Source organism: Protopterus annectens, chromosome 8.part0 (genome assembly GCF_019279795.1).
Source record: "Protopterus annectens isolate FY-2018-M chromosome 8.part0, PAN1.0, whole genome shotgun sequence".
NCBI classification, from domain to species: domain Eukaryota; kingdom Metazoa; phylum Chordata; order Ceratodontiformes; family Protopteridae; genus Protopterus; species Protopterus annectens.
In genome coordinates this window covers 1,212,867,487-1,212,890,282 of record NC_056741.1, presented here as the reverse complement: position 1 = coordinate 1,212,890,282, position 22,796 = coordinate 1,212,867,487, and positions in this window count along the sequence as shown.

Below are 22,796 nucleotides of genomic sequence, written 5' to 3'. Positions count from 1 at the left end.
AGATACTCTCCTGGCAGATGTAATGGCAACTAGAAAAGTGTCTTCCAAGAAAGCAATTTCAAGGAACAGGCAGCTGCAGGTTCGAACGGGGAAGAATCAAGGATGTTAAAACTAAATTTAGTTCCCACTGTCGTGTGTGGGTCTCTAATAGGAGGTTTCAATAAAAAGATACCTCGAAGGAATGCCTTGCAAAGTTTATGTGACATAATGTTGTGGTCCAAAAGGCCTATATGAAAATTTGAAATGGCTGCCAGTTGAACTTTCACTGTGGAAGAAGAGGATCCTGAATTAAAAATGTCAGCTAGGAAGTCCAACACCGAATGAATTGGAGCAGTATAGGGGTCTATGTTCCTAGCTTTTGCCCAGAAAGAGAAACGTCGCCATTTACTAGTGTAGATCTTTCTGGTAGAAGATTTTAGGGAAGCTACTATGATATCCCGTACAGGATTAGAAATCATAGGAAGCCTGGCTAAGGATGGAAGTGGAGCAACCAAGCAGTGAGGTTGAGAGAAGGTATGGATTGGTGCAGTTGACCCGACTGGTGGGTCAGAAGATCTGGAACCGGGTCCAGATGCCATGGCTGTACCAAGAGGTAATGATGTAGGAACGGAAACCAAATCTGTCGAGGCCAATAAGGGGCAATGAGAATCAACTTGGCTCTCAAGGCGGTTGCGTTCTGAATTAGCTGAGGTATCAGCGGAAAAGGAGGAAAAGCATAAAGAAGTCCCCGGGGCCAATCTTGGGTTAGAGCGTCTCTGGGGGGATGGCCTGGAAGGGGGAAGAGAGAGAAGAAGTCTGGGCATTTGCTGTTTTGAGGTGTAGCGAAAAGGTCGCAGCAAGGAAGGCCCCACTTCTGAAAAATCTCTTCTGTCACTGACTGTTTGAGAGACCACTCATGAGGCATGAGAATAGCTCTGCTCAATCTGTCCGCTATGATGTTAGATTTCCCGGGGATGTGCGTTGCTATCAGTGAGAGGAGATTGCCCATTGCCAAAATCCGAGAGCCTCTCGACACAGTGGATAGGACTTGGTTCCTCCCTGTTTGTCTATGTACCACACTACGGACATATTGTCCGTTTGGACTGCAATAGTTCCCAGGAGAAGAGAGTCGTTGAGGGCTTGCATCGTTAAAAGCACTGCTCTCATCTCCAGAACATTTATGTGCAGATGGTACTCGAAAGGTTGCCAAGTGCCATGGACCATTCTGCCCTGATAATGCCCCCCCACCCGATCAGGGAGGCGTCCGATGTAACCGTGGCAACCCGGGCAAGAGGAACAAATGGTCTGCCTTGATGGATTTGAGGGGACGATATCCACCAAGTCAGATGTCTTTCGCAAGTTGGAGTTACTATGATCTCGTGACGCATGGGAAGTTGTTCAAAGGACCATTGGGTGAATAGCATCCACTGTAGCAGCCGCATGTAAAAGCGGGCAAGGGGAAGAAGTGTTATGGCGGCCGCCATAAGACCCAGTAGTTTCAGAGCAAATCTGGCCTGAATTTTGTTGCTGAATAGAATCACTTGGACGTGTCTTTGAATGTCCAAGATCCTTTGGTCTGTCAACCTTGCAGAAAGTTGTACGGTGTCCAAATTTGCGCCTATAAAAGTAATATATTGACAAGGCAGATTTTTCGAAATTTATAGAAATTCCTAGCCCTCTGCAAGTGTGAATGGTGTAATTTCTGGCTTGGAGAAGCTGATGCCTGGTGGCAGTGAGGAGCCAGTCATCTAGATATGGAAACACCTGGAATCCTTGACGTCTCAGGTGAGCCGTAACCACTGCCATGCATTTGGTGAACACTCTGGGGGCTGTAGTGAGTCCAAAGGGCAGGGCTCTGAATTGGAAGTGACTGGTCCCCAGCCGAAAGCGGAGAAATCTTCTGGAGCGTCTGTGAATTTTTATGTGATAGTACGCATCCTGAAGATCTATTGAGCACATCCAATTGTCCTTGCCCAGAAAGGGCAGAATGGACTGAAGCGTGACCATCCGGAATCTTGAATTCTTTACAAACTTGTTGAGTTTGCTCAGATCTAATATTGGTCTCCAGTCCCCTGTCTTTTTTGGAACTAAAAAGAACCTTGAGTAGATTCCGGATCCTATTTGGTCCGCTGGGACTGGCTGGATGGCTCTTTTTACTAGCAGTTTTGATATTTCTAGTACTGCTAGTTCCCTTAGACCGGGTGGAACGTCTGGAAGGGTTCCCTTTTGTTGAATTGGGGTTTGAATAAAGGGAATTTTGTAACCCTCGGATATAATTGACTGTACCCATTTGTCTTGAGAAAGGGAAAGCCAGGCTATTGGGTACAGCGATAATTTCCCCCCGACTGCCTCAAGGCGGACAATCGGGCAACATCTCAGGGATGCTAGAAGGGTTTGTCAGAAAGAGGCTCTCTGCTACCCTGATTCTGCGGACCCCTCTGCCCCTAGGGCGTCTATTATTGTTACCCCTCTGCCTCTGGGGCAAACTGACTTTGTCGCCAGGCGTGACTCCTTGAGATTTGCGGAAACACATTTTCCCTCCCTTCTGTCCTTTGGGGTAAGGTCTAGAAGGGGTGGAGAAACGGACTCCTATGGCAGAAAGAGTCTTGCCATCTTGTTCGCATCTAGTCAAAGTGTCTTTCACTTGAGGACCGAACAAGGTCGAGCCATCAAAAGGGGAGTTTGTGAAAGACGCCTTGAAGGGGTCTGCAAAATTACAAAGCCGCATCCAGGACTGACGCCTTAAAGCCACTCCTGTGCCTGTGGCCCTACTCGCTCCATCGGCTGCATAAGAAATGAGCCGCATGGAGGAGTTAGCACTGGAGTTAAGGATTCCTAGCTGTGAGCTAATCTTATCCTGAGACCAAGCAGCTGACGGATCCTGTAAAACTTCTCCCAACTCTTTAAGAACATCTCTTTGAAGGCGGGTGAAGTGGCATAAGTAGTTCAGCGATCTCATGGCAAAAGTCGCTGAAGAAAAAATCCGCTTACCGTACCTGTCCATAGTCCTGGAATCCTTACTAGGAGGATGAACAGGTACTGAAGGATCAGCTAATTCCTTCTTGGTGGCAGCAGCCACCACCATGGCATCAACTGGGACACCTTTTGTTAAGAATTGTCTATCTTGTGGGGCTGTAATAAATTTTGAAGGTCTCCTGGGGGTAGGTTCCACGAATCGAGCCATCCACGCCTTCCGAGCCACTACTTCCATGAGAGGGTCGAAAGGCGGAGACACCCAGGAGGTGGAGGGTCGAGATCTGAACGCCTCCAGGTATACTGACTCGTCCTCGGAGGGATTAAGGGAGGGCCAGTTCCCCCTCTGTTTAAGGATTTCAAGGATGTCTGAAAATGAGACATCCTCAGAGGAGGACCTTGGGTACCCCTCCGACTCATCCAAGTCAGTATCTGATGTAGTAGACTCAGGGGAGTCTAAATGTTTCCTCTTACATGTCCTCTTACGGGGGGGATCTCCTGACGGATCAGGAGAAGCCTCGGAAGAGGAAGATATTCCCAATGGGGAAACCTGAGGCGTTGGATCTCTGGGTCCGGGAGCAAGAGAGTGGGAAGAGACGTCAGCAGGCACTGTAGTGGGAGGAGCTGATGGAACTGTCCGTTGACTAAGCCCAGGGGCTAGTACACTTCTCATCACCTCGAAGGCTCCCCCATCAGACAGACCAGAAGGTTCCCGCTCCGAAGAGATAGGAACCCCAGGCCTCACCAAGAGGGAAGACTCAGAGGCAGATGTCGGGGCCGAGCTCACCAACGCCGTAGCTCCGAGAGGGAGAACGGGGTCGGACAAGGGTCTGATGCCACTCGCCCCCTCGGAGCCGACGAGAGAGACTAGACGCCCGGATCCCTCCAATGAAGGTCTCAAGGAGGAAATCGGAGCCGAGGACGACAGAGCCGAAAGGGGTGGTATCAGCTCCGAAGTCACAACGGTACCGGTTCCGAGGAGCTCCGGCTCTGTAAGAGAGTTGAAGGAGGAATGTTTGGTGGATGTGATATAGCTACCGTCTGTTGAGATGGGCTATGGAGTATTTGGGCCAATGCCTGAGACTTTAATAGTCTACTCACCACTCTCTCAAGGTCGTGATCAGATAGCCTGGATGACCGAGAAGATCGGCTCCGATGGCTCCGCTCTGAGAGCAAGGGTGATCTCGGAGCCGAATGAATAGATTCCACAGAAGGGGATCGAGATCTCTTTTTCGAGATCAATGGAGCCATCGGAGCCGAAGATACGTCGGCTCCAACCGGAGCCGACACAGAGTGTCTAGACTTGACAGTATCGGCGCCGGATGGAGCCGATACTGATACTGGTATAGAAAGATCGGCTCCAGCCGGAGCCGATCTCGAACCTGGTGAGGAAGAACCTGAAGCCGACGGCTTAGAAGCCTGAGCCGAAGGTTTAACAGGTTTCGAGGGCTTCCCCAGCGCCGTTTTAATAAGCCCCTTAAAATGAGCTTATTTTTTCGTTCCTGCAGGACTCTTGGGCTGAAAGCATGACAGATAGCACAAGAGTCCTGCAGGTGCGAAGGTCCCAGGCAATAAACACAAGAAGTGTGACCATCTGTCAGAGACATCTTCTGGCAGCACGAGTCACACTTCTTGAAGCCTGAGACCTTAGTGTCCTTCGACATAACTGTGTCGATGAAACACTGGAAACACACTCACACACAAAACACACTCAGTCCAACAATTTAATTAAATTAAATTAAACTAACAGGGATAACAGACAGTCACACACAAAAAATTCCCTGACAGGAAAAAATTTAGGGAGGGGAAGGCCTAAGGCCTAACTAGGGGTAAGGGAATATTTACTTAAAAGAAGGGAACACTGACAGGAATAGGGTTAACGTGAGTCGATAATTAACAAAAAATAGTATATATATATATATATATATATATATATATATATATGTAAAAAGTTAAAGGGGGTAGACAAAAGTCTCTGAAAAGTTCACTTACCTAAAGCTGGTAAAAGAAGGCACCTCGTTAGTGAAGCGGCAAACGAGATCTGAGTAATCTCCGCCTTGCATCATGGGATATAGGGTTGCCTCGAGCTGGTAAAATTAGCTCTCGAGCTTAGCAAGTGCCGAGTCGGAGCCGAGGATCGGCTCCGAACCCATCCAGCAAGAATGAAGGCGAGATTGACAACTTAACATCTTATGTTAAGAACAGAACTTCGTAATCTGATGTTGTCAATCTTCATTTTTCCTTGACCTTTGAGAAAGAGTCCCAGCTACTTTAGATCTTAAGTGGTCTTAAGGAAGGATATTCCTGAGAAACATATAGCTAAAGGATGCTCCTCCACTGGAGACCAGATCCAGTTTGTAATGGGTGATAAAGGTATGCAGAGTAGCCCATGTTGCTGCTACGCATATTTCATCCATGGAAGCCTTGGAATGGAAAGCAGCAGACATGGTTATTGCTCTAGTAGAATGCGCTCTTGTTGGCGCTGGTAATTGGAGATGCTTTTTATTGTAGATGAAAGTAATACATCCGCTAAACTACCTTGACAAGATGACTTTTGAAATGAATTCCGCAGAGATGGATTACAGAAGGAGACAAATAACTGGTCAGACTTGCTAAATTCTTTAGTTCTGTTGAAGTAATGTAACTGCCTCTGAACATCCAGGAAATGTAAGCAATATTCACCTTTGTTGGAAAAAATCTGGAAAGAAAACAGGCAAGTCAATAGTTTGCTTATTAGTTACTGAGACCGCCTTAGGAAGAAAAGATGGGTTGGTTCTTAGTGAAACCCTATCCTTATAAAAAATCACAGGTCTATATTGAATTAACAAAAATCCTCTTGTGCGAATACGTAAAGATCGACATGTATACAGCAAAGCGGCAGAAGAGCAAATGTCCAGAACTATGAAGATCCAAAGATCAAACTGCCATAGTTGTCCACGGCAGTAGGTGATTTCCTTGTCCGGTATAGCTCCCTAAGGTAAGTGTGCGATAGTTACTGACATTAGGGTTAGGGTGCGGGTTAAGGTAAGTCCTTATGTAGTGGTATGTTTAACTTAGATGTTAGGGTTAGAAATAGAGTTAAGTTTAGTGCATATATAGTAATGTAGTTGAGTAGCAGAGTATATACGGTAATATTTTTTTTTTACTTTTCGGGTGTTATTTTTTATAGTTAGATGTATTTGTGTGTCATGTAGGTTTTATTAGGATATGGAATTTGTAGGTGAAATGTAGGTGTGGGTATAGTGTGTTTTTTTTATTTTGTTTGGGTAGGCAGTATGTAGCGGGAGGTGGAGATGGCCAACTATGGGGATTCGACGTTTTGTATTTCATGGTTTTATATGTTCGCTGTCTTCGTGTATCGCTGTTTATGTGTTGACATTTACTAATTCGAGCAAGAGGATTTTCGGTAATTCAATAAACGCCCAAAAATCACATATGGGAGCTTTGAAGCTAGTGCTTGTATTTCGGAAATTCTTCTGGCTGAGGTAATGTCTATCAAAAAAAAATTGTTTTCCATGACAGAAATTTTAAGTGACAGGTAGCTACCGGTTCAAAGGGGAAAGGACCAAAGACTGCAGAACAATAGTCAGATCCCAAGGAGGTAGAGGGCCTTTATACGGTAGATCAACAGTAGGGTTCCTTCAGGAAACTTTACACAATCTATGGGAAATCAGTAAATGGTCTTCAAAGCCATTGTGGAAATTGGAAATAGCAGCTAGATGAACCTTAATAGTAGAAGCAGAGGCTCCTTGTTCGAAAAGCATAGATAAAAACTCCAATACCTTTTCAACTGGTACGGAGAATGAGTTAAGACCATTATTATATGCCCAAATAGGAAATCTTTTCTACTTGCTGTAGTAAAGTTTCCTGGTGGAAGGTCTATGGGAAGTCAGTAAAATTTTTTGGACTGGAGAAGATAAATATTTTTTGCTTAGCGACTAACGTAATTGGAGCAGCCAAGCTGTAAGCCTGAGGTTATGAAGACTGGGGTGCACCAGTCCCTCCGGATGAGACAGAACATCTGGAAATAGGTCCAGAATTCATAGACGGTGAATTAGATGAGGCCACTTAAAGGGGAACCAGACTTCTCGAGGCCAAAAGGGTGCAATGAGGATCACCTTGCTCTTCAACCTGATGACTTTATTTAAGAAGACAGGAATCAGTGGGAAGGGGGGAAAGGCATAAAGTAGACCGAAGGGACAATCATGAAGGACAGCATTTCTTATGGACTCCCCTGCAGGGGAATAAGGGTGAAGTAGCTGCTGCACTTGTTGTTCAGGGGCGATGCAAACAGGTTGCAGTAAGGCTGGCCCATGTGACGGAAAATCTCCTCTGCCACACTGGAATTGAGAGACCACTCATGAGGCAGGAGAATGCACCTGCTCAACTTGTTCACTATCACATTTGAGTTCTCAGGAATGTGCATTATTAATAGAAAATGGTTGGAGGATATCGCCCATTGCCACACTCTGACAGCTTCTTGACACAGGGGGTAAGACATGGTTCCACTTTGTTTTTTGATGTACCAGACTACTGACATTGTCTTGTCTGAATCTCAATTGTTCCCAAGGAAGGGCATTTTGGAAGGCTTGCAATTCCAGAACACTGATATGCAAATTGGCCTCTATCAGGGACCAAGTGCCTTGGACTGTTCTACCCAGATAATACCCCCCCCATTCCCTCTAGGAGGCATCCATGGTTACTATGGCCTTGGGCTGAGGTGGAACAAAGTGACAGCCTAAGAGGATCTCCTTGGAAGCCATCCGATAGGATAAGTCCTTCTTGCAATGACTGGTGATTAAAATTTGATGTGTTACTGGATGGGTCAAGATGGACCATTGGGATGCCAAAAGCCATTGTAGTAGCCTCATGTGAATTCTTGCTAAAGGAGCTAAGGTAATGGCTGCTGCCATGGACCCTAAAGCTTGAAGGACTAAAAGTGCAGGTACCTTGTCACTGGAGAGAATGGCTGGTACTTGGCATCTTATCTTCCATAGCCTGTGTAGAGAAAGGGAAACTGTACAAGTGATGGTATTTAAATAAGCTCCTATGAACTCTAGATCTTCAGTCGGACTTAGTTGAGATTTTGATTGATTCACTGTATTGCACAGACGAGCAAACCAGCGTAGAATGAAATCTGCTGCTTGAAGCAGTAGATGCCAGGTGGGAGCAGTAATGAACCAGTCTTCTAGATAAGGAAACACTTGGAATGGTGCAGTCTCAAGTGAGCTGTCACTGCTGACAAACACTTGGTGAACACCCTGGGGGCTGTGGTGAGACCAAAGGGCAGCATTCTGAAACTGAAAAGGATTGGTTCCTAGCCAAAAGCGAAGAAACCTTCTGCAGTGCTTGTCCATTTTTATGTGGTAATACTCATCCTGAAGATCTAGAGAACACATCCAATCATCTTCAAAAGAAGGGTAGGATAGACTGAACCGTGACCATCTGGAACTTTGCTTGCTGGCCAGACTTGATCAGAAGGCTGAGATCTAAAATTGCTCTCAAGTCCCTGTCTTTTTTTGGCACCAAAAAGATCCTTGAGTAAAATCCAGATCTTATCTGGCCTGGTGGGATTTCTTGGATGACTCTTTTTTTCTAGCAGCTTTTGAATTTCCAGAGCTGCCTGATCCCTCTGATTTAGTGGAAAATCGGGGAGTCTTCCTCTTGATCTTGGAATAAGAGTAAAGGGAATGTGATAACCTCTGGCAATGATCCTTTGCATCCAAGTATCCGAAGTTATTTGCCGCCAGGCTCCTGAGTGCAAAGAGAATCTTCCCCTGACTGCTTCCAGAGGTAAGCAATCTGGCCTCCTTTCAGGAGTGCTGGTAAGGTTTCCCAGAGAAAGAATCTTTGGAACCCTGATTTTTTGGGCAACCTCTGCTGCGGTGCCAGCATCTTCTACTGGAGCTCCCCCCGCTGCCTCGATGGGAGCCATCTTCACTTGTGTCCAGAAAAGGCCATTGGGATGTTTTGAACCACATCTTCCCACTCCTATGGTTCTGACAGTAGAACCTCTGTGGAGCAGAAAAACGTATGCCTGCTGCAGATAGGGTCTTTCCATCTTTCTTGCACCTGGCTAAAGTTTCTCTGACTGTGGGGCCAAACAAGGAAAATCTGTCAAAAGAAGCATTGATGAAAGAAGACTAAAATGGCTCCGCACACTCACACAAGCGCATCCAGGCATGTCACCTTATGACAACTCCGGAACCTGCTGCCCTAGTCATTCCTTCGGCTACATGCTTGATGAGCCTCATGGATGAGTTGGAAATAGACTCCAGGGTTGCCAGCTGGGTGGACACTTTATCCTGAACCTCCTCAGATGCAGCTCCTGCAAGGGTATTTGACAACTCCCTGATCAGATCCCTCCAGATCCTAGTAAAGTGTGCCATAAAATTCAAGAACCTTAAAGTGAAGGTCGATGATGCATAAACTCACTTTTCAAATGTGTCCATCATCCTGGATTCTTGGTTAGGGGGATTAACAGTGAAACTCTCTTCAGTCAGTTCCTTTTTAGTGGCTGCCACAACCACCATGGCATCTACTAACCCCTTAGCCAAATACTGATGGTCCTCTGGAGCTGAAAGAAGTTTGTCTGGTCTCCTGGGGATTGGCTCTATGGAATAAGGGGTCTTCCAAGCCTCCTACGCGATCAATTTAATAAGACTGTCAGCAGAAGGGGTCACCCAAGAAGTAGATGGATGAGCTACAAAAGCTTGCAGATACACCAACTCCTCAGTGGTAAAGTATTTGGGCTTCCAGTCACCCCTCTGTTTCAGTATTTCTAGAATGTCTCAGGAGACATCTTCAGAAGGTGAAAGAGGGAAACACTCCCCATCTAAGAAGTCCGTGTCTTCAGTGACAGATTTTTCAGAGGGATTTTTGTCCTCTTACACGTTTTCTTCTGGGGCATCTAATCAGTGGGAATCTCTGAGGATGACTCAGAAGAATAGAGGCCCTGTGTAGGGGTATCCTGCAGATGTGGAGCTCGCTGTCCAGGGGTGGAAATTGGTGGCAGCTCTAGGCCAGAAGGAATCCCAGAATCATACTCTGATATTGGAGGGGCCAGCTGAGAACCTGCAGAGGCCAGTACCCTCTCCATAATTTAAAAGGCAGGTCCCCCTGAACAGGGATGGGAGCCTGGAACCGAGCTGGACAACCTCAGAAACATGGTCCCACCCTGCTCTGAGAAACCTACCCCTGAAGCCAGAGCCAAGGAAGAGCCCATGTCAGTCAAAACTCTGAGAGTCAAGGGCAACCCCGAATACAAAACTGGAGCCAATCCAAGACCACGTATCCGGCAGAGGGGCTAAGGCCCCAGGAGTAAGTCAGGTACGACAGAACCGAGGAACTCAAGGCAGACCCTGGCACCAAAGTGGTAAAGGCTGTTGGCACTAGAGTAGCTGGTACTGGAGGAATTGGAGTCGTAAGCGCTAAACCCTCAGAGGAGGTTAGAGGAGGAAAGTTTGGTGGAGTCCTGAGAGAGAAAGCCCCATCTTCAGAAGGGAGTGGGGCCTGGGAAGAGACAGAAAGACCACTAGCTACTAGGAGCTGATCCATCAACCTCAAAATATCGACTTCAGTGAGACTCCTGGAGGAACAGAGAAAACTGAGAGATTCCGGTCTTTCTAGGAATGAACTTCCCACAAAGGGATCAAGTGAAGGGGAATATCTTGTCATGGATAGACTAATGATATTTGGTTTCAGCACCGGGGGTAGAATCAGTTCCAAATTTTCTGGTAGTGTCACATGTAGAGCCAGTACCATCAGGGAAGCTACAGTGTTGATACCGAGGTAGAAGGCACTGAGACCTTTGGTGCTGAAGTAGTTACAGCAGATGGTGCTGATGAAGTGAGTTCCGCAAGTTTCTTAGTCTTAGATTTCGGTTCCACTAGAGGTGTGGGAGCCAAAGGTTTGAGATTCTTGGCTGCCAGAGCTGAAGGGGATGCCGGCACCAAAATACTCCTCTTCTCTCCAAGTTCAGATTTAGAAAAAGAGGGAAAGGAAGGAGAGGACGTATTGGACTTGGACAGAGCCTCCTCAAATTAAGTCTTAATTAGATTTAATTAAGATACATTCAGCAAGTCTCTCTCTGCTATTGACTAGTCTTTCCTCATTTCCCTACATCTAGATGAAGCTGTCCTTCAGTTCAACTCATTCTTCCTAAACATTCTAAACTCCCTTGCCCCTCCCAGAACCGTCAGAGTCAAATCATGGTGCACCCCTTGGTTCTCCAACTCTACTCGGTTTCTGATCCATAAAGATTGCACCTGGAAACTCTGGACTAAGACAAAATCTCCCACACACTACTAACAATATAGGGAACTCTGAAATTTAACCAAAAACACAAACTCTGCCAAAAAGAACTACTACCTCTCACCTCAAGATACTGAAACCAGGAACCCTAAAACATTTTGGAATGCTGTCAACAAAATTCTCCACCCAGGAAATCATTCAACTCCGAAACCCTGCCCCAATAACACACCCATTGAAACTGCTTCAATTTTGAATTCATACTTCATAGATACCATCAGCAAACTTATGTACACTGTCCACCAAACCAGCCCCACACCCCCTACCACCCCCCCAACCGCAAAACAGTCCTGTCTCACTAAAATCCATTCCAACCAGCTACATTAAAAAAAACTTCTTATCAAACTTAAACGAGGTTCCCATTCAGCTGATAACCTGCCGCCTCTCTTCCTAAAAGCTGCTGCTGATTCAATTTGTTTGCTGTAGCATAGACTAGATTCAGGCCGGCTGGATCTAGCTTTGTTTGTATAACTTGTGCACTGATCCAGGCCATCTTTTTTGGAGAAGGTTTCTCTGTACCCTAGTGGCAGGACTGTGCAGTTAGAACTTGTCTGATTGAAGACTGCTGGAACAGGGCTCAGTTTTAAGCTTTTTAACTGGTTAATTGGGTAAAGTGTTGTTTTGATTGTATCTGCTCTATTTTCTGGAAAAAAAAATATATATATATATATATATATATATATACTTGTTTCTCGCCTTTCTGAACTAGTATAGTCCAGTTTTCATGTTATTGCTGAATCCAGGGCTGTGTTACAAGTTTCTGTGTTGCCATACCTTACTTGGATAGAAGGAAGTTTCTCTGTTTACCTGTGAGAGAGGGGAGCATTGAGCAGGCTATCTGTCCCTGGAGGAGTGGTTTCAGCCCAGAAGTTAGTAGTTTATTGGCCTTTTCGGATAATTTTGACTGTATCTGCTCTATTTTCTGAAAAAAAAATATACTTGTTTCCCGCCTTTCTGAACTAGTATAGTCCAGTTTTCAGGTTATTGCTAAATCCAGGGCTGTGTTACAAGTTTCTTTGTTGCCATTACCTTAGTTGGATAGAAGGAAGTTTCTCTGTTCACCTGTGAGAGAGGGGAGCTTTGAGCAGCCTATCAGTCCCTGGAGGAGTGGTTTCAGTCCAGAAGTTAGTAGTGTATTGGCCATTTTGGGCTAATTTCTATCTCTTTCACTTCCCTTCTATAAAAACGTAATTTGCACAGTTTTTACGCTTGTATTCCGCTCAGCAAGTGCCTTTCAGGTGTTCTGCAGAGTCTACAGCAGCAGAGAGACAAAAGAGTGACTTTGACTTCAGAGTGATTAAGTATCACTTTTCTGCTTTTCTTGCTGTCTTAACTAATTCCGCCTAAAACGCCAGTTTTTTTAGCGAATCTGTGATTTAAAAAGTTTGTTATTGTATACAACTCCGCACAGCTCCTTGTGGTGTCCTGCAGAGTGATACATGCAACAGAGAGACTTTTCCAGATTTAAGTATTTTTTTCTCTGTTTTTTTGCTCCGACTGCCTTTTCCCGCCTAAAAGGAGAATTTCTAACTGATCTGTGCTTTAAAAAGTTTAAATTGCATTTGCCTTCTGCTTTTTACAGTTTTTGCACTTGTTTTATATCAATTTAAGTAGTTTTTGTATTGTATAACTGTTGTAGGCTACACACTAAAGTGTGCTAGCCTGTTTATAGCATTTACAGTGTTTTCTGTGTGTTTTTCTGCTGTTTCCTGAAAAAAACAAACAAACAAAAAAATCTCTTTTCCCGCCTTTGCTGAACTAGATTAGTCCAGATTTCAGGTTTTGCTGAATTCTGGACTGTGGTATAGTTTCCTGTGTTGCCCATATCCTTACTTGGATAAGAGGAAGCTTCTCTGTTCACCAGTGAGAGTGGGGAGCTTTGAGCAGCCTATCTGTCCCTGGAGGAGTGGTCTCAGCCCTCAAACTAGTAGCTAATTGGCCGTTTTGGGTCAATTCCTATCTCTTTCAGTTTCACTGCTTTAAAACCCGCATTTGCGCGGTTTTGCGCAATTTTGCGCATAGTGTAGCATCAGGCAGCTCCGTTTAAATGGGTTTAAAGTATTTCCGGCTCCACAAAGTCTACTCTTCACTTTTTCCCTTATAACTGTTCTAAATCTCAAAGTAAGCACTCTGTTTTCATTCTAATGCCCTGCACTTGCTCGTATAAGTAATCTTATAATTAAGCACTAATAAACTAAAGCACTACACCCTCTTATACTCCATTTAAGTACTTGGCTCCCTATTGGTCCTTTTTGATCAGTCAAAAAGTAGTTCCTTATACTATTCTGGCATGTCCAAAAGTCAGTTTCGGGTTTACTCTCCAGTCCAGCTGGTGAATCTGGGAATCTTGAGGCAATGCTACAACTGCCTTATATACACAGACCACCCTCTCCTCCTCCGAACAAGCTCAAATATATGTGAGAGATGCAACTATATAGCCAAACTGGAGGCTGAGCTCTCTCAACCCAGTACTGGCGCAGTCAGTCAGGAGGAGAAGGTAACCACACACACCACAAATCCAGTCTCACATAGACCTATCGCAACAGCAAACCAAACACATAAACACATAAAAACATACTTGGAGGCTCTAAATAAAAATCTGCCCAAGCAGCAGAGACCTCCAAAGCAGACATCCAAGCAACCGCTACCCCACAACAATACCCACGTATCACATAGTTCTAAAAGTCAGTGTGCCACACAATCACAGCACTTAGGGCTAAACAACACACCTAATACACTTGTAATAGGTGACTCTGTTATCAGACACACTGACGTCCCACTCACCAGGCTGAACAAGGAGAAGGTCACTGTAAGCTGCCTGTTGGGTGCCAGGATCCGCAACATAACACAAGCACTCAGATCACTCCAAAGCAAGTACAAATATGACTCCATCATTGTCCATGCTGGTGTGAATGACCTGAGATGTACCTCCCTGGACTACATGAAAAGAGACATAGAGGAGCTCTCTAATCATGTAGCCTAGGCCGGTATGATCCTGACCTTGAGTAGCATCTTACCCTCACCAAGAATGATGCCACAGTATAAACACAAAATGATCAATTTTAACAATTGGCTAAAGTATTGGTGTCATTCAAAGGGGATCCAGTGTCTGTCAGCCTGGGATGACATGCTCGAAAAGCCACGTTGCTTCGCTAGGGACGGCTTGCACCTGTCACCCCTGGGCTTTCGAATACTGGCTTAAGGCTCTTGCCACCCCATAGTGCCTTTTTTAGGCAAGGTTCAAAAGACAAACCCACCTCCATAGACAACACAAGGAAAAAGAAACTAAGGGTAATGCTACTCAACGCCAGAAGTCTAAACCTCAAGATGCATGCACTCGAGGCTCTCCTCAGTATGGAGAATATCGATATCTGTGCAGTAACAGAAACCTGGTTCAAGGCTACCGAGAGCACCCCAGCACTACCAGGTTATACCTCATACCATGCTTTTCGGCCCCAAAACTTGGACCGAACCACAAAAGGAGGGGGGGTATCCATATTCATCAAATATACCCACACCTCCAGGTTAGTGGCACTAAACGAAGCATCGGAGATCATCCATGTGCAATTAACAGTGGGCAAAACTGCCTTTTAGTTTGTAGCCTGCTACAGACCACCCTCCCAAACTCAGGAACCCCACTCGGCTTTCCTGAGAACACTGGAGAATATGAAGGTCTCTCCAAACACCATTATATTGGGTGACTTCAACTACCCAAACATAGACTGGGAGCACTACTCAAGCCCCAACACCCTCGGCCAATGGTTCCTAGAATTTATAAACTCAAACGCTATGGAAGAACTGGTCACCACTCCCACAAGAAGGGAAAACATATTTGACTTGATCATCACCAACATGGGGACTCTATGTTCCATACCAGAGGTATACCCCTCATTGGTAAGATCTGACCATAAATTAATCTCACTGGACATCCATATCCCGTCCCCACCCCCAGCCAAGGAAACCACGGTGAAGAACGTCTCAAAAGCAAACTTCACACTTCTCAAAACCGAGATGGAATCCTTCAAAGCCCCAGGGCCAGTGGAAAATACGGCCCAAACCGCAGAATCCTTTACAAACGCATTTTATGGACACCTACAGGAATGCATGGATCGCGCTATCCCAAAATAAAACCAAGACTCACTCCTCCAAAGGCAGGAGACCTGTCTGGTGGACCCCAGCCATAAATAAGCTATACAACAGAAGGAGGAAGCTACTACATGATAGAGCAAAATCCCAAAAAGGGAAGGCATTTCTAATCAGTACTAGCAAGAAACTACGATCCCTCATAAAATCATCTAAGGCCAATTTCGAAAGAAAAATTGCACAAGACGCTAAAGATAATCACAAAGCCTTCTTTAGTTATGTCAGGAACCTGGGTGGCAACTCTTAGATATGCTCTGAGTTAGTGCAAAATGACAAAAAATACACTGAACCCACAGACATTGCCAACATCCTGGCAGATAGGTTCAGTGCAAACTCCACCCCTTTCCCCCAAAAGAGCAAATGTCTATCCCAACAGAGTGTAGCCTCCCTGACATCACAGATGCACAGGTGAGAGCTACCCTCTCCAAAGCAAAAAACACAACATCAGTGGGACCGGACGGTGTCCCGGGCTGCGTCTACACGAGCTCCAAGAAGAACTGAACCCTCACATAAAGTCACTGTTCAATCTCAGCCTTACTACAGGATATGTACCCAAGGAATGGCGTACAGCAACAGTGGTCCCACTCCACAAAGGTGGTGCCAAAACAGACCCCAGAAACTTTTGCCCTATAAGCCTGACTAGCCTAGTCTGCAAAGCTATGGAGCGTATCATCATAGAACTCATAAATAAAGACATTGGGAACCTCCAAACACTGGATCCTACCCAATTCGGCTTTGATAAGGGCAGATCTTGCCTCTTGAACCTGGTCAACTTCTTTGAAACAGTCACCAAGGCCATAGATGAAGAGAAGGTAGTCCACACAGCCTACCTGGACCCCGCAAAAGCCTTCGACACAATACCCCACTCGGGTATCATAAATAAGCTCACTAGCTTAAATATCAACCCCTATGTCACAAGATGGGTTGCAAACTGGCTCAGGGATAGAACCCACATGGTCAGAATTGCAGGTGCCATGTCAGACTCTAAACCAGTTACAAGTGGCGTCCCACAAGGCTCAGTCCTGGGACCTCTCTTGTTCGGTATATATTTCTCTGAGGTGCAGGCTAACACGGGAGGACTATGGCTGACCATGTTCGCAGATGACTGCAAACTGGGTGCCATAATCGACTCGCCGACTGACACAAGCATCCTCCAAAAGGGTCTCACAGAGACGGATAACTGGTGCCAGAGCCATGGCCTAAAGCTAAATGCCAAAAAGTGCATAGTCATCCCCTTTGGGAAAAACAAAGTGCCCACAAATTACTACATAGGTGGTAATCCATTAAGTACGGAAGAAGTAATTAGGGATTTGGGGACCCAAGTAGATAGCAATCTCTCCTTTGACAATCATGTTGCCAAAGTGGTTAGAAAGACCTTCTATATAGCCCACCTTATCACGAAAGGGTTCACATCTAGATCAAGAGAGGTCATTGTGCCCCTCTACTCATCACTCATCAGGCCCATAATTGAATACAATGTCCCATTTGGGATGTACCTTACCCGACACCTGCAGCAACTGGAAAGACCCCAAAAGTACCTCACCAAAAGGATCATGGGCTACAAACAGATGCCCTACGCAGTTAGGCTAAAGAAATTCCAGCTCTACTCAGTTGCTTACCGCCTACTCAGAGGCGATCTGTGCCTGATGTATAAAGCCATGTCCAACCCGGAATTAATGGACATGCTCCACCTCAGGAAATCCAAATCCCTTAGAGCTACAAGCTCCAGGGACTTAAACCTCAGCACAGAAATAAATAGGACATGCTGGAGGGACAGATTCATATCCCAGAGGCTCCCCTCACTCTGGAACAAAATCCCAATCCATGTTAGGCAGAGCCCCTCAATGACCCTCTTCAAGAGAAATCTTGACGAGTGGATGGGAGATCATAGGTTTACCCCTGGGATCTCTTCTGTGTCCCTACTAGACAGAGGCACAGTAAACTAACCTTAAAAGGGCTATCTTCTGTGACCTACTATACAGAGGCACAGTAAACTAATCTAAAAGGGTGGCGAAAGCCAAACACACTCTGGCTAGGCATGTCTCCATCCTCCTAAAATGCTTAATTAGTGAATCCACTGTTCCTGCCCTCTGGAAAAAGTTCCACACTATACCAATCCACAAAGGTGAAAATTCTGTTGAGCTCTCTAATTATTGACCTATTCCCATACTCTCTCCCCTCTCTAAAATTCTTGAGCACTGTGTTTATAAACAAATCTCAGCTTATCTTACTAGTGAAAACTTAATTATCCTTACTCAGCATGGCTTCTGCTTCCACCGCAGCACAACTACTGCACTTATTTCTTTTATTAACTCCATCGTCTCAGCTAGAGACAATGATAAACTAGTGTCCTGCATCTTTTTAGATCTCTCCAAAGCCACTGACACTGTCCTCACTCCATCCTTCTCTCCAAACTCTCTCAACTCAACCTTTCTCAGCAACTATCTCTTGGTTCAACAGCTACCTCACAGACAGACTGCAATCTGTAAAATGGCTCTCTGCTCTTTCTCTTTTTCTCCCCATCAAAATGGACATCCCTCAAGGCTCTATTTCAGGCCCCCTCCTTTTTAACATTTTTACTGACCTACTTCACACATCCTGTTTTCAGTATTCCCTCATACAGTATGCAGATGACTCCGCCATCATTACTATCGCTGACAGTCCCACTGTCCTACTAACCCTGACACAAACATCTTTTAACCTCACTGAAACATGGCCTACTAACAACCAACTCATATTAAACCCTAAAAAGACAAAACTTCTCTTCCTCCCAAAATCCCTTTACTATCTTAAATCCTCATTCACCATCTCTTCCCTCAAAAACACTACAATTGTAGCTGAATCACACACTAAACTGCTTGGAGTAGTAGTGGATGCTCAACTAAAATTTGACCTTCATGTACTTAACTGCATCAAGAAAACCCACCAAAAGCTTGGTTTACACTATAGAAACAAAAGGGTCTTTACACCCAACTCCAGGATCTCTCTAGCCCAAGATTACCTTCTCCACAACCTCTTTTACAGCTCTCAATTTTTAACTAACTTACAGTCTTCACCACTTTACAAACTTGAAACCACCTACAACAAAGTTGCTAGATTTGCAGCCAATCTGCCATCAAGATCACACCACTGTCACGCTCTCTAGACACTCAGCTGGCTAGACTTTCCTAACCAACTCATATTTACCCAACTTCTCATTATCCATACTATTTTGAATAAGCCCTCCTCTTGCCCTAGCATTTCCTTGTGTGTCTCCTTCTATAAGCCCCCTCGATCCCTCAGAAGCTCTGACCAATGTCTCTCACAAATTCAGAAACCTAAAAAATTTATCAGACAAAATCTCTACAGCTACTTCCCTGATCTTGCATGGAACAAGCTCCCCATGAACCTTAGAAACATTTCCTACAGCCACAAATTCAAGAAAACTCTCAAAGGGTACCTAAATAACACATGGATTTGCATCTGTAATCATCCCACATGAACTCACCCCTCTCTTATCACTATCCTCTCTATTCCTCCCTTCCCTACTACCATAACTCACTTAACTGCTCTGTATTGTACAATTACCCTTCGAAGATAACCCGGTGTGTTATGTAAATTCATTCAAATGTTTTTATCTACATTTAACTGTTTTATTGTAAAATTCTCACTGTATTCAGCTTCAGTTTTGTAAAATTTCTTGCTTACTTGTACTGTGGAGCTTTTTTCCTTGGGCCTCCACTGAACAAGGGCTTTTGCTCAGATGGACTATCCAGGTTAACAAATGCCAAATAAATAAATAAATAGACCTTTTAATATCAATTTGCTTTTCCTTTCTACGAGGGCCCGATTACTGAATGCTTGACAAATTGTACAGTCTTGTTGGAGATGTGCTGAGCCCAAGCAGTACACACAAGAAAAATGCACATGAGAACTGGGCATTTTCCTACCAAAGCCTTGGCATTCTTTAAAACCATTTGTTTCTTTGGATTTATCTGCCATGTTGACTACAAAAACACACTAAAAAAGAGATACACACACACTCACACTCACACACACACACACACACAAGAAAGGAACGGCCACCAACAAGGGTAGGCTAGAACTACCAAAAAAGAGGTAGGGAAAATACTACCAGCGATGGTGGACAAAGGATACCAAAAGGTAAAACAACACACTCACTTGTTAAAGAAAGGTGAGACTGAAGCTAGCATGAACAAGGGAAAACTACCAGCGATTGTAGAGGAGAACACTGAAGTGTAGGGGAGAAGGATAAGCAAAGAAGTAAGGCAAAGTGAGTAGAATAAGAAGTTATGTACTCACCATAACGTTCCATCTGAGTAGGTATCTTCATTTGTCTGCAACCTGTGGGATACGGATCCAATCTCGGATCCGAGCCGGCAACTTCTAACATAGCATAGATCCGAGCTCCTAGCTCCTCCCCCTTACCCATAATCCCCTGCCTGCCCTAACTGACCTCAGATCAAGTTTGCCCCATAGCACAACAGATAACAGGTGTCCCAATGGGAACATATGCTAATAACACAAGAGCGATCCAATCGGTCAGGGGGAAGGAGGGGGGGATGGTTGCAGACAAATGAAGATACCTACTCAGATGGAACGTTATGGTGAGTACATAACTTCTTAATCTGAAGTAGGAACTTCATTTGTCAGCAACCTGTGGGACAGAGTCCCCAGCTACCTAAGTCTTGGGTGGCCTTCATGGAAGGATATTCCGGAGCACTGCAGAGCCAAAGGACGCTCTACCTCGGGAAACAACATCTATTTTATAATGGTTGATAAAGGTGTGAGATGAAGCCCAAGTGGCTGCGGAACAAATGTCATCCAGTGGAACCCTAGCCTGAAAGGCTGCAGAAGTGGCAATGGCCCTAGTAGAATGAGCACGGACTCCTTGAGGTGCAGGCCTTCCCGAACTCTGATATGTTAACAGAATACAACTCGAGATCCATCTAGAGAGAGAAACCTTAGAAACTGATTTTCCGAAATTACTTTTGGCAAAGGAGATAAACAACTGATCGGATTGCTTATGACCAGCAGTTCTGTGGATATAAAAATGTAATTGTCTGTGTACGTCCAAGGAATGAAGCTTGTACTCTCCTTTGTTATGAAAGTTGGGGAAAAACACTGGGAGATTGATGAATTGATTGATGTTCGCTTCTGAAGATACCTTAGGTAGAAAGGACGGGTTGATTCTGAGGTAAACCCTATCCGGGTGAAAAACCAAATATGGTGGTTTGACGCAAAGGGCTTGCAATTCCGATACCCTTTTGGCTGAAGTTATGGCCACCAAAAAGGCCGTCTCCCAAGAGAGAAATTTGAGATCAACTGTGGCAGCCAATTCGAATGGGGGACCAGTCAAGGCCTGCAAGACTAAGGATAAATCCCATGGAGGTACCACCTCTTTAACTGGAGGCCTAAGGAGGAAGGTACCCTTGAGGAAGGTCTTACACAGTTTGGAAGTGATAAGAGGGCCAGACTCTTGCCCCACATGATAGTATGAGATTGCTGCCAGTTGTACCTTGACTGTGGAAGAACTAGCCCCTGGTGAAAGAAAGAGGTTAGAAAATCTAGAACCGACGATATCGGGGCTGTAAACGGGTCTAAACTATGGTGTTTGCCCAAATGGTGAAGCGTTTCCACTTACTCCGATAAACCTTCCTGGTGGAAGGCTTGTGAGCTGCTACAAGAATGGCTTTAACCGGTGATGAAATCCCGCGAGTCCTTATGAGGAGTGGAACTGGAGCAACCAAGCCGTCAGCTTGAGGTTGACCAGGTTCGGAGTTGGAAGACCGAGAGGAAGAGAGATGAGATCCGGAATGGGATCCAGAATCCATGGTGGATACACTAGGTGAGACCATAGGTAAGGGAACCACGTCTGACGAGGCCAGAATGGGGCAATGAGGATCATTCTGCTCCCCAGCTGCCTGGCTTTCTGTAATAATTTCAACATCAGGGGTAGAGGAGGGTAAGCATAAAGCAGACCGGGAGGCCAAGCATGAACTAGAGAGTCTCTCGGGGACTTCCCCGGAGGGGGATCAGAGCGAAGTAATCGTTGCATTTAGTGTTTGAAGGAGAGGCAAAAAGATCGCAACAAGGTCGCCCCCATTGGGTAAATACTTGCTCTGCCACTCGGTGGTTGAGAGACCACTCGTAAGGAGTCAGGATAGTACGACTGAGTCTGTCCACTAAAATGTTGGACCATCCCGGAATGTGCGTTGCTATGAGAAAGCGGTTGGTGGAAATCGCCCATTCCCACACTCTCATGGCCTCGCGGCAAAGGGGGTAAGACCTGGTTCCCCTCGTTTGTTGATGTACCAAACTACCGACATGTTGTCTGTCTGTACCGCAATTGTCCCTACCGGAAGAGAGTTGTATAGTGCTTGCAATGTCAAAAGCACCGCTCTCATCTCTAGGACGTTGATATGCAAAGAGGTCTCTACGTCGTTCCAAGTGCCTTGGACTGTTCTGCCTGAAAAATGCCCCACCCTCCACCCCAGGCGAGAAGCGTCCGTGGTCACTGTGTCGACTGGTGGAGGTAGTGAGAAGGGACGGCCCGTGTGGAGGTTGGGAGACTGGAGCCACCACAGGAGCGATTTTCTGCAAACCTTGCTTAAGGAAACGGGGTGAGACAGAGGGTTGCAAGACAGGGACCATTGTACCTGGAGGGTCCACTGTAGAACCCTCATGTTCAACCGGGCCAATGGTAGCAGAGGGATTGCAGCCACCATAGATCCTAGGGCCCTCAGAATCAATTCCGCCGAAGGAGTTTGCAGATGAAGAATGGCCTGCACGTGTAACATCAGGTTCCGAAGTCGATCTGGAGTCAAGAACGCAAGCATTTGTCTGGAATCCAGTCTTGCCCCTATAAAATCTAGCATCTGTGTAGGGATGAGAGAGGATTTGGTCATGTTGATGGTTAATCCTAATAGTGGAGCCAGACCGAGAAAATAGTCCCTGCCTGAGCAAAGTAGATGCATTGTTGGGGCTGTGAGGAGCCAGTCGTCCAGGTATGGAAAGACCTGAATTCCCTGGAGTCTCAGGTGGGCCACTACTACCGCTAGGACCTTGGTGAACACCCTGGGGGCTGAGGTGAGACCAAAGGGGAGGACCCAGAATTGAAAGTGACTGGCTCCCAGCCGGAAGCGGAGGAACCTCCTGGAACGCCTGTCCACTAGAACGTGATAGTACGCATCCTTGAGGTCTATAGAGCACATCCAGTCGCCCTCCCGCAATAAGGGGAGGACGGATTGCAACGTGACCATTCGGAACTTTTGTTTGGGTACCACCAGGTTTAGGAAAGAGAGGTCGAGGATGGACCTCAAGTCCCCCGTCTTTTTTGGCACCAGAAAGAACCTGGAGTAAAACCCTGATCAGACTTGATCTGGGGGGAC